At 41.1% G+C, this 13076-nt stretch overlaps 1 non-coding gene across 1 annotated transcript; it reads right to left on the minus strand.

The window, feature by feature from the left end:
- Nucleotides 1-6213: 6213 nt before the first annotated feature.
- On the minus strand, nt 6214-6284 carry TRNAC-GCA (transfer RNA cysteine (anticodon GCA)). The gene has a single exon. It is a non-coding gene; the product is annotated as a tRNA-Cys (tRNA).
- Between the last annotated feature and the right edge of the window lie 6792 nt (nt 6285-13076).

Genomic DNA, 13076 nt, shown 5'->3' on the forward strand with positions numbered 1-13076 from the left:
AAGCTTCTTGATAATATGATGATCAACTACTCTGAATGGCACACGGAAAGAGCTCCACAAGGTAAGAAGGTAAATTCTGTCGAAGAAACCTCTTCCTTGAGTGATAAGATTGATGCTATTATGTCTATGCTTGTGAATGATAGGACTAATATTGATCCTAATAATGTTCCATTAGCTTCATTGGTTGCACAAGAAGAACATGTTGATGTGAACTTCATTAAAAATAATAATTTCAACAACAATGCTTACCGGAACAATTCTAGTAACAACTATAGGCCATATCCTTATAATAATGGCAATGGCTATGGTAATTCTTATGGGAATTCTTACAACAATAATAGGAGTTCACCCCCTGGACTTGAAGCCATGCTTAAAGAATTTATTAGTACACAAACTGCTTTTAACAAATCTGTTGAAGAAAAGCTTGGGAAAATTGATATACTTGCTTCTAAAGTCGATAGTCTTGCTGCTGATGTTGATCTTTTGAAATCAAAAGTTTTGCCTAATGAGAATCATCATAATAAAATTACTACTACAGCAAATGCCATTCAAGTTAGAATTAATGAGAATATAAGATTAATGGCTGAACTGCGTGCTAGGTGGGATAGAGAAGAAAATGAAAAACTAGCTAAAGAAAAGAATATAGCTAAAGTTTGGACTATTACCACCACTAGTAATGCTAATGCTACACATGTTGCTGCACCTCCTACGCATACTAATAAAAGAATTGGTGTTAGCAATGTTTCCACTTCTAATGCAAAGCGCGAAAAACTGCCTGAAACTGCTAAAACTCATTAAACTGCACTGTGATAAAGCTGCTGAAATTTTTTCCAACATTGGGGATGATGATCCCATTGCTTTAGATTATAATGGTTTGAATTTTGATGATTGCCACATCTCTGAAGTTATAAAGTTCTTGCAAAAACTTGCTAAAAGTCCTAATGCTAGTGCTATAAATTTGGCTTTTACACATCATATTACAAATGCTCTTATAAAAGCTAGAGAAGAGAAACTAGAGCGCGAAGCCTCTATTCCTAAAAAGCTAGAGGATGGTTGGGAGCCCATCATTAAGATGAAGATTAAAGATTTTGATTGTAATGCTTTATGTGATCTTGGTGCAAGTATTTCTGTTATGCCTAAGAAAATTTATAATATGCTTGACTTGCCACCGCTGAAAAATTGTTATTTGGATGTTAATCTTGCTGATCATTCTACAAAGAAACCTTTGGGGAAAGTTGATAATGTTCGCATTACCGTTAACAATAACCTTGTTCCCGTTGATTTTGTTGTCTTGGATATTGAATGCAATGCATCTTGTCCCATTATATTGGGAAGACCTTTTCTTCGAACTGTTGGTGCTATTATTGATATGAAGGAAGGTAATATAAAATATCAATTTCCTCTCAAGAAAGGTATGGAACACTTCCCTAGAAAGAGAATGAAGGTACCTTTTGATTCTATTATGAGAACAAATTATGATGTTGACACTTCATCTCTTGATAATACTTGATACACACTTGCTGCGCCTAGCTGAAAGGCGTTAAAGAAAAGCGCTTATGGGAGACAACCCATGTTTTTACCTACAGTACTTTGTTTTTATTTTGTGTCTTGGAAGTTGTTTACTACTGTAGCAACCTCTCCTTATCTTAGTTTTGTGTTTTGTTGTGCCAAGTTAAGCCGTTGATAGAAAAGTAAGTACTAGATTTGGATTACTGCACAGTTCCAGATTTCTTTGCTGTCACGAATCTGGGTCCACCTCCCTGTAGGTAGCTCAGAAAATTAATCCAATTTACGTGCATCATCCTCAGATATGTACGCAACTTTCATTCAATTTGAGAATTTTCATTTGAGCAAGTCTGGTGCCATTTTAAAATTCGTCAATACGAACTGTTCTGTTTTGACAGATTCTGCCTTTTATTTCGCATTGCCTCTTTCGCTATGTTGGATGAATTTCTTTGATCCATTAATGTCCAGTAGCATTATGCAATGTCCAGAAGTGTTAAGAATGATTGTGTCACCTCTGAATATGTCAATTTATATTGTGCACTAACCCTCTAATGAGTTGTTTCGAGTTTGGTGTGGAGGAAGTTTTCAAGGATCAAGAGAGGAGTATGATGCAACATGATCAAGGAGAGTGAAAGCTCTAAGCTTGGGGATGCACCCGGTGGTTCACCCCTGCATATATCAAGAAGACTCAAGCGTCTAAGCTTGGGGATGCCCAAGGCATCCCCTTCTTCATCGACAACATTATCAGGTTCCTCCCCTGAAACTATATTTTTATTCCATCACATCTTATGTGCTTTTTCTTGGAGCGTCGGTTTGTTTTTGTTTTTTGTTTTGTTTGAATAAAATGGATCCTAGCATTCACTTTATGGGAGAGAGACACGCTCCGCTGTAGCATATGGACAAGTATGTCCTTGGTTTCTACTCATAGTATTCATGGCGAAGTTTCTCCTTCGTTAAATTGTTATATGGTTGGAATTGGAAAATGATACATGTAGTAATTGCTATTAATGTTTTGGGTAATGTGATACTTGGCAATTTTTGTGCTCATGTTTAAGCTCTTGCATCATATGCTTTGCACCCATTAATGAAGAAATACATAGAGCATGCTAAAATTTGGTTTGCATATTTGGTTTCTCTAAGGTCTAGATAATTTCTAGTTTTGAGTTTGAACAACAAGGAAGACGGTGTAGAGTCTTATAATGTTTTCAATATGTCTTTTATGTGAGTTTTGCTGCACCGGTTCATCCTTGTGTTTGTTTCAAATAAGCCTTGCTAGCCTAAACCTTGTATCGAGAGGGAATACTTCTCATGCATCCAAAATACTTGAGCCAACCATTATGCCATTTGTGTCCACCATACCTACCTATACTACATGGTATTTTCCCGCCATTCCAAAGTAAATTGCTTGAGTGCTACCTTTAAAATTCCATCATTCACCTTTGCAATATATAGCTCATGGGACAAATAGCTTAAAAACTATTGTGGTATTGAATATGTAATTATGCACTTTATCTCTTATTAAGTTGCTTGTTGTGCGATAACCATGTTCACTGGGGACGCCATCAACTATTCATTGTTGAATTTCATGTGAGTTGCTATGCATGTTCGTCTTGTCTGAAGTAAGAGAGATCTACCACCACAGGGTTAAGCATGCATATGTTAGAGAAGAACATCGGGCCGCTAACTAAAGCCATGCTCCATGGTGGAAGTTTCAGTTTTGGACAACAATCCTCAAATCTCAAATGAGAAAATTATTAATTGTTGGTATATGCTTATGCATAAAAGAGGAGTCCATTATCTGTTGTCTATGTTGTCCCGGTATGGATGTCTAAGTTGAAGAATAATCAATAGCGAGAAATCCAATGCGAGCTTTCTCCTTAGACCTTTGTACAGGCGGCATAGAGGTACCCCTTTGTGACACTTGGTAAAAACAATGCATTGTGATGATCCGGTAGTCCAAGCTAATTAGGACAAGGTGCGGGCACTATTAGTACACTATGCATGAGACTTGCAACTTATAAGATATAATTTACATGATGCATATGCTTTATTACTACCGTTGACAAAATTGTTTCATGTTTTCAAAATCAAAGCTCTAGCACAAATATAGCAATCGATGCTTTTCCTCTATGGAGGACTATTCTTTTACTTTCAATGTTGAGTCAGTTCACCTATCTTTCTCCACCTCAAGAAGCAAACACTTGTGTGAACTGTGCATTGATTCCTACATACTTGCTTATTGCACTTATTATATTACTCTATGTTGACAATATCCATGAGATATACATGTTACAAGTTGAAAGCAACCGCTGAAACTTAATCTTCTTTTGTGTTGCTTCAATGCCTTTACTTTGAATTATTGCTTTATGAGTTAACTCTTATGCAAGACTTATTGATGCTTGTCTTGAAGTACTATTCATGAAAAGTCTTTGCTTTATGATTCACTTGTTTACTCATGTCATATACAATGTTTTGATCGCTGCATTCACTACATATGCTTTACAAATAGTATGATCAAGATTATGATGGCATGTCACTCCAGAAATTATCTGTGTTATCGTTTTACCTGCTCGGGACGAGCAGAACTAAGCTTGGGGATGCTGATACGTCTCCGACGTATCGATAATTTCTTATGTTCCATGCCACATTATTGATGTTATCAACATGTTTTATGCACACTTTATGTGATATTCGTGCATTTTCTGGAACTAACCTATTAACAAGATGCCGAAGTGCCAGTTGCTGTTTTCTGCTGTTTTTGGTTTCAGAAATCCTAGTAAGGAAATATTCTCGGAATTGGACGAAATCAAAGCTCAGGGGCCTATTTTCTCACGAAGCTTCCGAAGTCCGAAGGAGAGACGAAGAGGGGCCACGGAGGGGCCACACCATAGGGCGGCGCGGCCCCCCCCTTGGCCGCGCCGGCCTGTAGTGTGGGGCCCCCGTGCCGCCTCTTGACCTGCCCTTCCGCCTATAAAAAGTCTCCGTGACGAAACCCCCAGTACCGAGAACCACGATACGGAAAACCTTCCAGAGACGCCGCCGCCGCCGATCCCATCTCGGGGGATCCAGGAGATCGCCTCCGGCACCCTGCCGGAGAGGGGAATCATCTCCCGGAGGACTCTACGCCGCCATGGTCGCCTCCGGTGTGATGTGTGAGTAGTCTACCCCTGGACTATGGGTCCATAGCAGTAGCTAGATGGTTGTCTTCTCCCCATTGTGCTATCATTGTCGGATCTTGTGAGCTGCCTAACATGATCAAGATCATCTATCTGTAATTCTATATGTTGCGTTTGTTGGGATCCGATGAATAGAGAATACTTGTTATGTTGATTATCAAAGTTATGCTTATGTGTTGTTTATGATCTTGCATGCTCTCCGTTACTAGTAGATGCTCTGGCCAAGTAGATGCTTGTAACTCCAAGAGGGAGTACTTATGCTCGATAGTGGGTTCATGCCTGCATTGACACCTGGGACAGTGACAGAAAGTTCTAAGGTTGTGTTGTGCTGTTGCCACTAGGGATAAAACATTAGTGCTATGTTCAAGGATGTAGTCACTAGTTACATTACGCACCATACTTAATGCAATTGTCTGTTGTTTGCAACTTAATACTGGAGGGGGTTCGGATGATAACCTGAAGGTGGACTTTTTAGGCATAGATGCAGTTGGATGACGGTCTATGTACTTTGTCGTAATGCCCAATTAAATCTCACTATACTCATCATGATATGTATGTGCATGGTCATGCTCTCTTTATTTGTCAATTGCCCAACTGTAATTTGTTCACCCAACATGCTGTTCGTCTTATGGGAGAGACACCTCTAGTGAACTGTGGACCCCGGTCCAATTCTCTTTACTGAAATACAATCTACTGCAATACTATTTTACTGTTTTCTGCAAACAATCATCTTCCACACAATACGGTTAACTCTTTGTTACAGCAAGCCGGTAAGATTGACAACCTCACTGTTTCGTTGGGGCAAAGTACTTTGGTTGTGTTGTGCAGGTTCCACGTTGGCGCCGGAATCCCTGGTGTTGCGCCGCACTACATCTCGCCGCCATCAACCTTCAACGTGCTTCTTGGCTCCTCCTGGTTCGATAAACCTTGGTTTCTTTCTGAGGGAAAACTTGCTGCTGTGCGCATCATACCTTCCTCTTGGGGTTGCCCAACGAACATGTGAAATACACGCCATCAATGCCCACTATCTAATAGTGGGAAATAGAAAAAAAGAAATTCGTTCTATATACATTCGAACCACTCTTGGTCATATTTCTTTTTATAGAGAACTAGAGGAAGCCATACAAGGATTTAGTCAGGCCTATTCATACACTATCTAAACCAGGAAGTTAGATTCGGCGATGCCCCTCCCCTTTCGGGGGGCATTCCGATTTCCCTAGTATCATCATTTTTGCCGCGCGAATTCAGATTGAGATTAAGGAAATGAAGTTAATTAAATTAGATTTTTGGGATCTTAGCCTCGTCGTTTTCAATTCTCAAATCAAACCAATATCCCTATTGGTAACCATTTTGGCCACTACCCCCAAAACAAACCCTAGTTTGAGGATAGAACTATGGTATGGATTCTCAAAACCCAGTATCAGCAGGCCTAGTTACTATCTTCCCCGAACTTATGCAGAGTACGAATTTATCGAGTTCGATCAGTACTATAAACCTAAGTATTTTATTAAACTTAAGTATTTTATTGATGAGGCGGCACCCAGATTTGAACTGGGGATAAAGGATTTGCAGTCCCCTGCCTTACCGCTTGGCCATGCCGCCAAAAAATCCGAGGGAAAATCGAGAAAAGAGGAAGTATTCATCCACGTTTTCTTACGAAAAACCCTTTTATTTTGAATATAATTCTACTTACTTTTCCTCCGAGATGACCCGCTATTTTTACTTTTACTCCCTTTATATCGGCTTTTTTAGTTAATTCCATGGCTTTTTTCATTGCCTTTCGGAATGAAACTCTATTTTTTAATTGGAAAGCTATATATTCTGCAAGAATGTTAGGCTCTCTATAAGGCTCTTTAACTTTTTCGATAGAAATATTAAGTCTCTGGTTTACGGAGTGAATTTCCTTTTGTAGATCAATTGTGGATTTTGCTATCCATCATTTTCCATAGTAATGAAAATGCTCTTGGCTCGACATAGTCTGTTCTATTCCTCCCGAACCAAATTTGCGCTGGGTTGTTTGTTTTTAAGTAATTATAGTACACGATGGAGCTGGAGCTCGAGAGGATAGAATTTATTATTTATCAAGGGAAAGAATCTAGGGTTAGTGAAAACTAATAAATTAGGCCAACTTTGTCAGTCTATCCTTAATATAAAAATAGAAAGGTTAAAATAAGAAGAAAGTCCTCTTTTTGAAGATAGGGAAAACTCTTTCAATTAAAAGTATATCAGAATTAATCCGCTTGGGTGCTTGGAACTGCGTTTTAATGCACACTCTGATTCCATTTTGCTCAGGTGGTGTCGTGGTTGTGATGGACCGCTCCGCTGGTGGTGGTGCTCCCAAGGTCTCTCTCAATCCCTCCCTATTCTCTTTTCTCAAGTGTCACTCATGAGTCGTGAAAGCTTTTGTAAGATTTAATCAGCTAGCTAACCTCTCGCGCTCACTCCTGTGCAGATATGAAGAATGCCTCGTATTTGAGCCTGGAGTGGCAGAGGAAGCGGGAGGCCAAGATATCATGTACTAGGGTCCTATTCCAGTTCGTGCACATCGACCAGTCCTTGAAGCCAGAAGTAGGTGATTATGCTTAGTGCCTCGCATTCAGTTTCTCGGTCTCAGTCAATACATGAGATGCATATGATTTCGTGTTATTGGTTTTATGAAGCAAATTGTTATGTCATCTCTCGGTGCGCTGAGCCTGAGAACCTTATATGTTATACTACTTCGTTACCTATCAAGCAACAATGTGGCAAATTGTTTGTTTTCTTTCTTTTGCTGCTACTCCAGTTGTTTCTCATCTAGTTTGTGAATCCTTTATATTAGTCTATTCGCACCGTTGAACTGGGAATTAGCGTGACCACAATGGTGTCCCTTTGCGGACCTGGTTCGACCCCTGTTGGGTGGACTATATCTAGCTGGTTTATTCCACAAAGTGGATAAGCCAGTGTATCTCGCTGTCTTCTGAAAAAAGTGTGTGTAGAAGAGATGCTAGGGCTAAAGTAAGTAGTGTTGTAACTATTCTTCATTAAGTACGTAGTAGCATCCAATGGGTTGCAGGAATTGTACAAAATTTGGTTGCTTTTTTTTTGGACTACAAAATTTAGTAGCATCCAATGAGAGCAGCAGCATTTAGATGTGTTTTTACATAGAAGCTAACCTCTGCATTTAGATGCGTGTTTAGGGAGAATAATTAACTGAGATGACAGTGAATAGGTATGACTCACTTTTGCATGTTCTACTTTGCATCAGGTTGTGAGACACTAATTAAATGTACCTAGGAAATAAGGGTATGTGACACTAATTGTTGTGTTGTGGCACACATCAGTGTACATCATTCTGGTATGATTTAGGTAGAAACTCAGGCTACCTCTTGGTTGATGTAGATTGCTGCTTATGTTATTTGGCTTATTTGACATAACGGGTTGATTGTAACTGTCTTAACTTGGGGAACTAGCTGACCACAATTTTCACTTTATGATGTGTTGGGAGTGCTATGATGGATACATATGCTTAGAAGATTGAATAGAACATGCATTTATCCTGCTTGCTTTGAACTCAACTTGCATTTGTCAGAAATTCTTTTCATGTACTGATTTTTGATGTTTCTCAACAGCAAGTTTTACAAGGCTGGGAGCATAAGAGGCTGCCGTCCGATGAATGACTGGAGGCTGGACGAGCAAGAACTAAAACCTGAAACTCCTCTTGTTTGCAAAACCAAAATTTCAATCCTCGGTTTGTGATTTCATAGAAAGTGCTTGTGCAGCTATCTTCTGTGACTCTCATAGCCATATGCTAACCTCTCGCGCTCACTCCTGCAGTGCACATATGACGAATACCTCGTATTTGAGGCTGCACTGGTGGAGGAAGCGGGAGTCCAGGATATCATGTATTAGAGGCCTCGCTTGAAGTCATAGTAGGTGAGTTTTCTTGCTTCTGCAATTTGCCTTGTCAGAAAAGTGATTGATGGCCTGTGTTGCAAAATGTTGGTGGCAAAGTGGAACAACAAATGGTTTATGTCAGTTTTCGGTGTGCTGAGCTTGAGAATCTAATGTTATATTACATTATCAGGCAACAGGTGGCAAGTTGTTTGCTTTCTATCTTTCTTTGGCTGGTGCTCCAGTTATTTCTCATCTAGTTAACTGGGCATTAGCGTCAGCACAATGCCGTCTCTTAGCAGGCCTGGTTCTCGACCCCTGTGGGGTGGATTATATCTCGCAGGTTCATTCCACCCAAGTAGATAAGCCAGTGTACCTCGCTGTCTTCTGAAAAAAGTGTCTGTAGAAGAGATGCTAGGGCTAAAGTAAGTAGTGCTGTAATTGTTCTTCAGTGAGTACTAGCAATCCAATGGGTTACAGGAATTGGACAAATTTGGTTGCTTTTTTCTTTCTTGTGGACTATATATGACAGCAACACAAAGAATTTTTACAGAGAAGCTCACTCTGCATTTAGATGTGTTTTTAGGCAGAATAATTAACTATGAGATGACAGTGAATAGATATGGCTCGCTTTTGCATGCTCTACATTGCATCCGGTTGTGAGACACTAATTAAGTGTATGAAGGAAGAGGAAATAAGGGGCTGTGACACGAATTATTGTGTTGTGACACGAATTATTGTGTTGTGGCATACATCAGTCCATCAGTCCTCTTGGTTGATTTAGATATTTGGTTATGTTATTCTCCTTATCTGACATAATGGCTTGATTGTAACTGTCTTGAACTTGGGGAACCAACTGACCACAATTTCCAGTGTATGATGTGTTGGGGATGTTATGTAGAGGATTGAATAGAACTATCGTCTATCTTGTTTACTTTGAACTCAACTTGCGCTTGTCATAAATTCTTTTCCCGTACTTATTTTTGATGTTTCTCAATTGCAAGTTCTACAATGCTGGGAGCATAGAATGCTGATGTCCGATGCATTACTGGAGGGTGGACGAACAAGAAGTCAAAGCTGAACTCCTCTTCCTTGCAAAACCAAAATTTGAATCATTGGGTTGTATTTGTTGTGGACTGTTATTTGCGACTCGAAATCTGGAATGTTGGGTTCTAGTCGGCGATGTCTGGGTTGTATTTGTTGTGGGTGAAATCATTCTTGTAGTTAAGCCTGGGCATTTCCGGGTTAGAACAATTTCTGAAGGTTTATCAAACCAGCCTGTCCCGAGCAGTTTAAATTGGGCTGGTTTCGTTTAAACTGTTCAAATAAGAGGTAATACCAGGGGTTGGTGTGGGCTGCTTTGATGGTGTATATGGTTTGGAACCGGTTCATACTTAGCGGCATCTTGTTCACAACAGCGAAGAACTACAATGCGGGTTCGTGCTATGACGTTGCCTGCCACCAGCGCACCATGCTCCACAACTGTGTGAGGTGCTCGCTGGGCAAGAGTTTTGTGTCCGTGGTTTCACTCCCGAGACCAGTAAACCCGGTATGAGCCGTATGTCTGGTCCAATGCGGGCTGGACTGCTGGTTTGGCCGGTTTGACACCAAACCATGAACAGGCTTACTTGTAATACTCTGGACTGAAACTGTTGGGTTGTGGTGGTGCGCTTTTACTGAATATTGTTTGAGTTGTGATCTGGTTGTCCAAAAAAGGTGTGCGGTCATGCCAAAAAAATTCTGAGAACCTTACCAATTAATTGCTACCTCTTTCCTTACTGAAACAGCCGATCAGATCCACCGGTCTGAGCAGGAACACGGACGTGAGCTTGCTATCTAAATTCTTAAGAGAAGAAAATAATGTGAAGCTAGCTACCGTGCTAGCTGTCAGGACCCGGCCATGATTTGGGAAGAGGAACACAGATCTATGGCAAGAACTCACTACTAAGTATCTAGCAACAGATAAATAAGGGAGATAATTGCTGGAAATATAAAGGCAGATGCAGCAAAAGGAAGAACTTGATAAAGTAGGAGATAAGAATTAGGGTTTTTCATTGATCGCGCCACCCAGCCACCCACTCTCCCTGGTTATATAGAGTACCCAGAGGAGCCGCGATTCAAAATAAAGTGTGCTTACAAACTGCCAAAACTTGTCACAGGCGACAGTTCGAATGGGAATGAATTGGAGCCGTCCGATGGAGGGGAAGTGATCTGAACCGTTGCTTCACCTGTTGTCGACAACGCCAGGAAATGCACCAGTGTCTTCAGGTTGTGACAATACTCCCTGGGCGAGACCAGACTTCAAGGCTGGAAGGATGGAAAGGTTGCTTGGATAAATTTGGCGTCCTCCCAAGTCGCTTCCTCAGGTGTCATGTTCTCCCAATGGATCAGCCATTGTGGAACAGGAATGTCGTACGCTCCAGCACTCCGTGGAATTTGCCGATACTGTAGAACTGCCAATGGTGCATACTTTACCTTGCCATCTGGAGTTAGTAATGGCAGAGTTGGATTTGGTACTGCTTTTGGCCCCAGGTGTTTCTTGAGCTGATTCACATGGAACACGTCATGTATCAGGGTTCCTTCTGGTAACTGCAGCTTGTAAGACACATTGCCAATTCTTTGCATCACTCGGAAAGGACCATAGTATTTTGATGACAGCTTCAGTGAATTGCGTAATCCCAGAGCTGTTTCTCTGTATGGTTGCATTTTGAGATATACCATATCACCAACAGCAAAAGTCCTTTCAGTTCTCTTCAAGTCGGCATACTTCTTCATTCGATTCTGGGCTTGCAGCAAGTTCTGTTGTAGGCTTTTGAGGATGTGGTCCTTCTCTTGTAAAGTAACTTGTACTTCTGGAGAGACATCACAGGGAACTGCTATGTCATGCAGCTGTGGTGGAGAGTATCCATAGAGGGCCTCGAAAGGTGATGTCTTCAAGGAAGTATGGTAGGAAGTGTTGTACCACCACTCTGCAGCTGGTAACCATTCAGCCCATTTCTTTGGCTCCTTGAATGCCATGCTGCGAAGGTATTGCTCCAAGCATTGGTTGACTCGCTCAGTTTGACCGTCAGATTCAGGGTGATAAGTTGTACTGAAGTGCAGGTCCACTTTGAGGGCAGTGAATATATCTTGCCAGATTTTTGAGGTGAATATCTTGTCTCTGTCACTGACAATAACTTTGGGTGGCCCATGTAATTTGAATATGTTGTCCATGAACAATGTTGCTACTTGATGGGCAGTGGATGGGTGGGTCAAGGTGAGAAAATGAGCATACTTGGTGAGTCGATCAACAACCACTAGGATCACATCCTTTCCCTTGGATCGAGGTAGTCCCTCAATAAAATCCATGCTCACTTCTGCCCATTTGATGTGAGGAATATTGAGTGGGTCAAGTAATCCAGGGTAATGGACTCGTTCAGTTTTTGATATCTGGCATACCGGGCATTGTGCTACTTTGTCGGCAATGAATTGTTTCAGATGTGGCCAGAAAAAGAGTTTCTTGATCCTGTGGTGAGTAACTCTATTGCCAGAATGTCCACCAAATATTGAGGAGTGGAAGGCATTGAATATTCTGTCTCGTAGGTCAGTGGCTGTCCCCAGGACAATTCTGTTTTTATATCTAAGTATCCCTGAAGTAAGAGTGTACTTGGGATTACTGTTTGCAGAGATAGCAAGTTCCTGCAGTAACTGTGTGCACTTGCTATCATTTGTATAAGTGTCAGCCACTTCATTCATCCATGTTGGAATAGCTGCAGATATTGCAGTACATTGTTCTTCCACTGGGTCAGTGTATTTCCTGGATAGGGCATCTGCAGTTGTATTGTCTGTCCCTTTTTTGTATTCTATTGCATAATCAAACTCCAACAGCTTGAGCATGAGTTTGTGTTGAATCCCTTCAAGAAGTCTTTGGCTAGATAAATATTTGAGGCTTCTTTGATCAGTCTTGATAATGAGCTGGTTACCAAGAATATAGTGTCTCCATTTCCTGAGAGATTCCAGAATAGCTAGTGCCTCCTTTTCATAGATGGATAACGTGGCTGCCTTTGGTCCGAGTGCCTTGCTGAAATATGCCAATGGCCTTCCTTGTTGCATGAGTACTGCTCCCAACCCCGTGCCAGATGCATCTGTCTCTAGAGTAAAAGGCAGAGTGAAATTGGGGAGAGCCAGCACTGGTGGAGTGGACATAACAGCCTTTAACGTCAGGAATGCCTTATGTTGCTCGTCAGACCAATGGAATGCATTTTTCTTTAGTGCATCATGCAGTGGTCGACAGATGGAGGCATACCCCTTGATGAATCTCCTGTAGTACCCTGTGAGGCCCAAGAATTGCCTCAGTTGCTTGATGGTTGTAGGGGTTTCCCAGTTAGTGATATCCTCAATCTTGGATGGGTCAGTAGCTACGCCTGATCCGGACAGAACATGTCCCAGATAATCCACAGAATTAGTAGCAAATGTGCATTTAGACAATTTTGCTTTTAACTGATGTAGCCTGAGGATTTGTAGTACTTGAGACAGATGGTGTCT

This window comes from Lolium perenne, chromosome 3 (genome assembly GCF_019359855.2).
Source record: "Lolium perenne isolate Kyuss_39 chromosome 3, Kyuss_2.0, whole genome shotgun sequence".
In the NCBI taxonomy this organism is placed as follows: domain Eukaryota; kingdom Viridiplantae; phylum Streptophyta; class Magnoliopsida; order Poales; family Poaceae; genus Lolium; species Lolium perenne.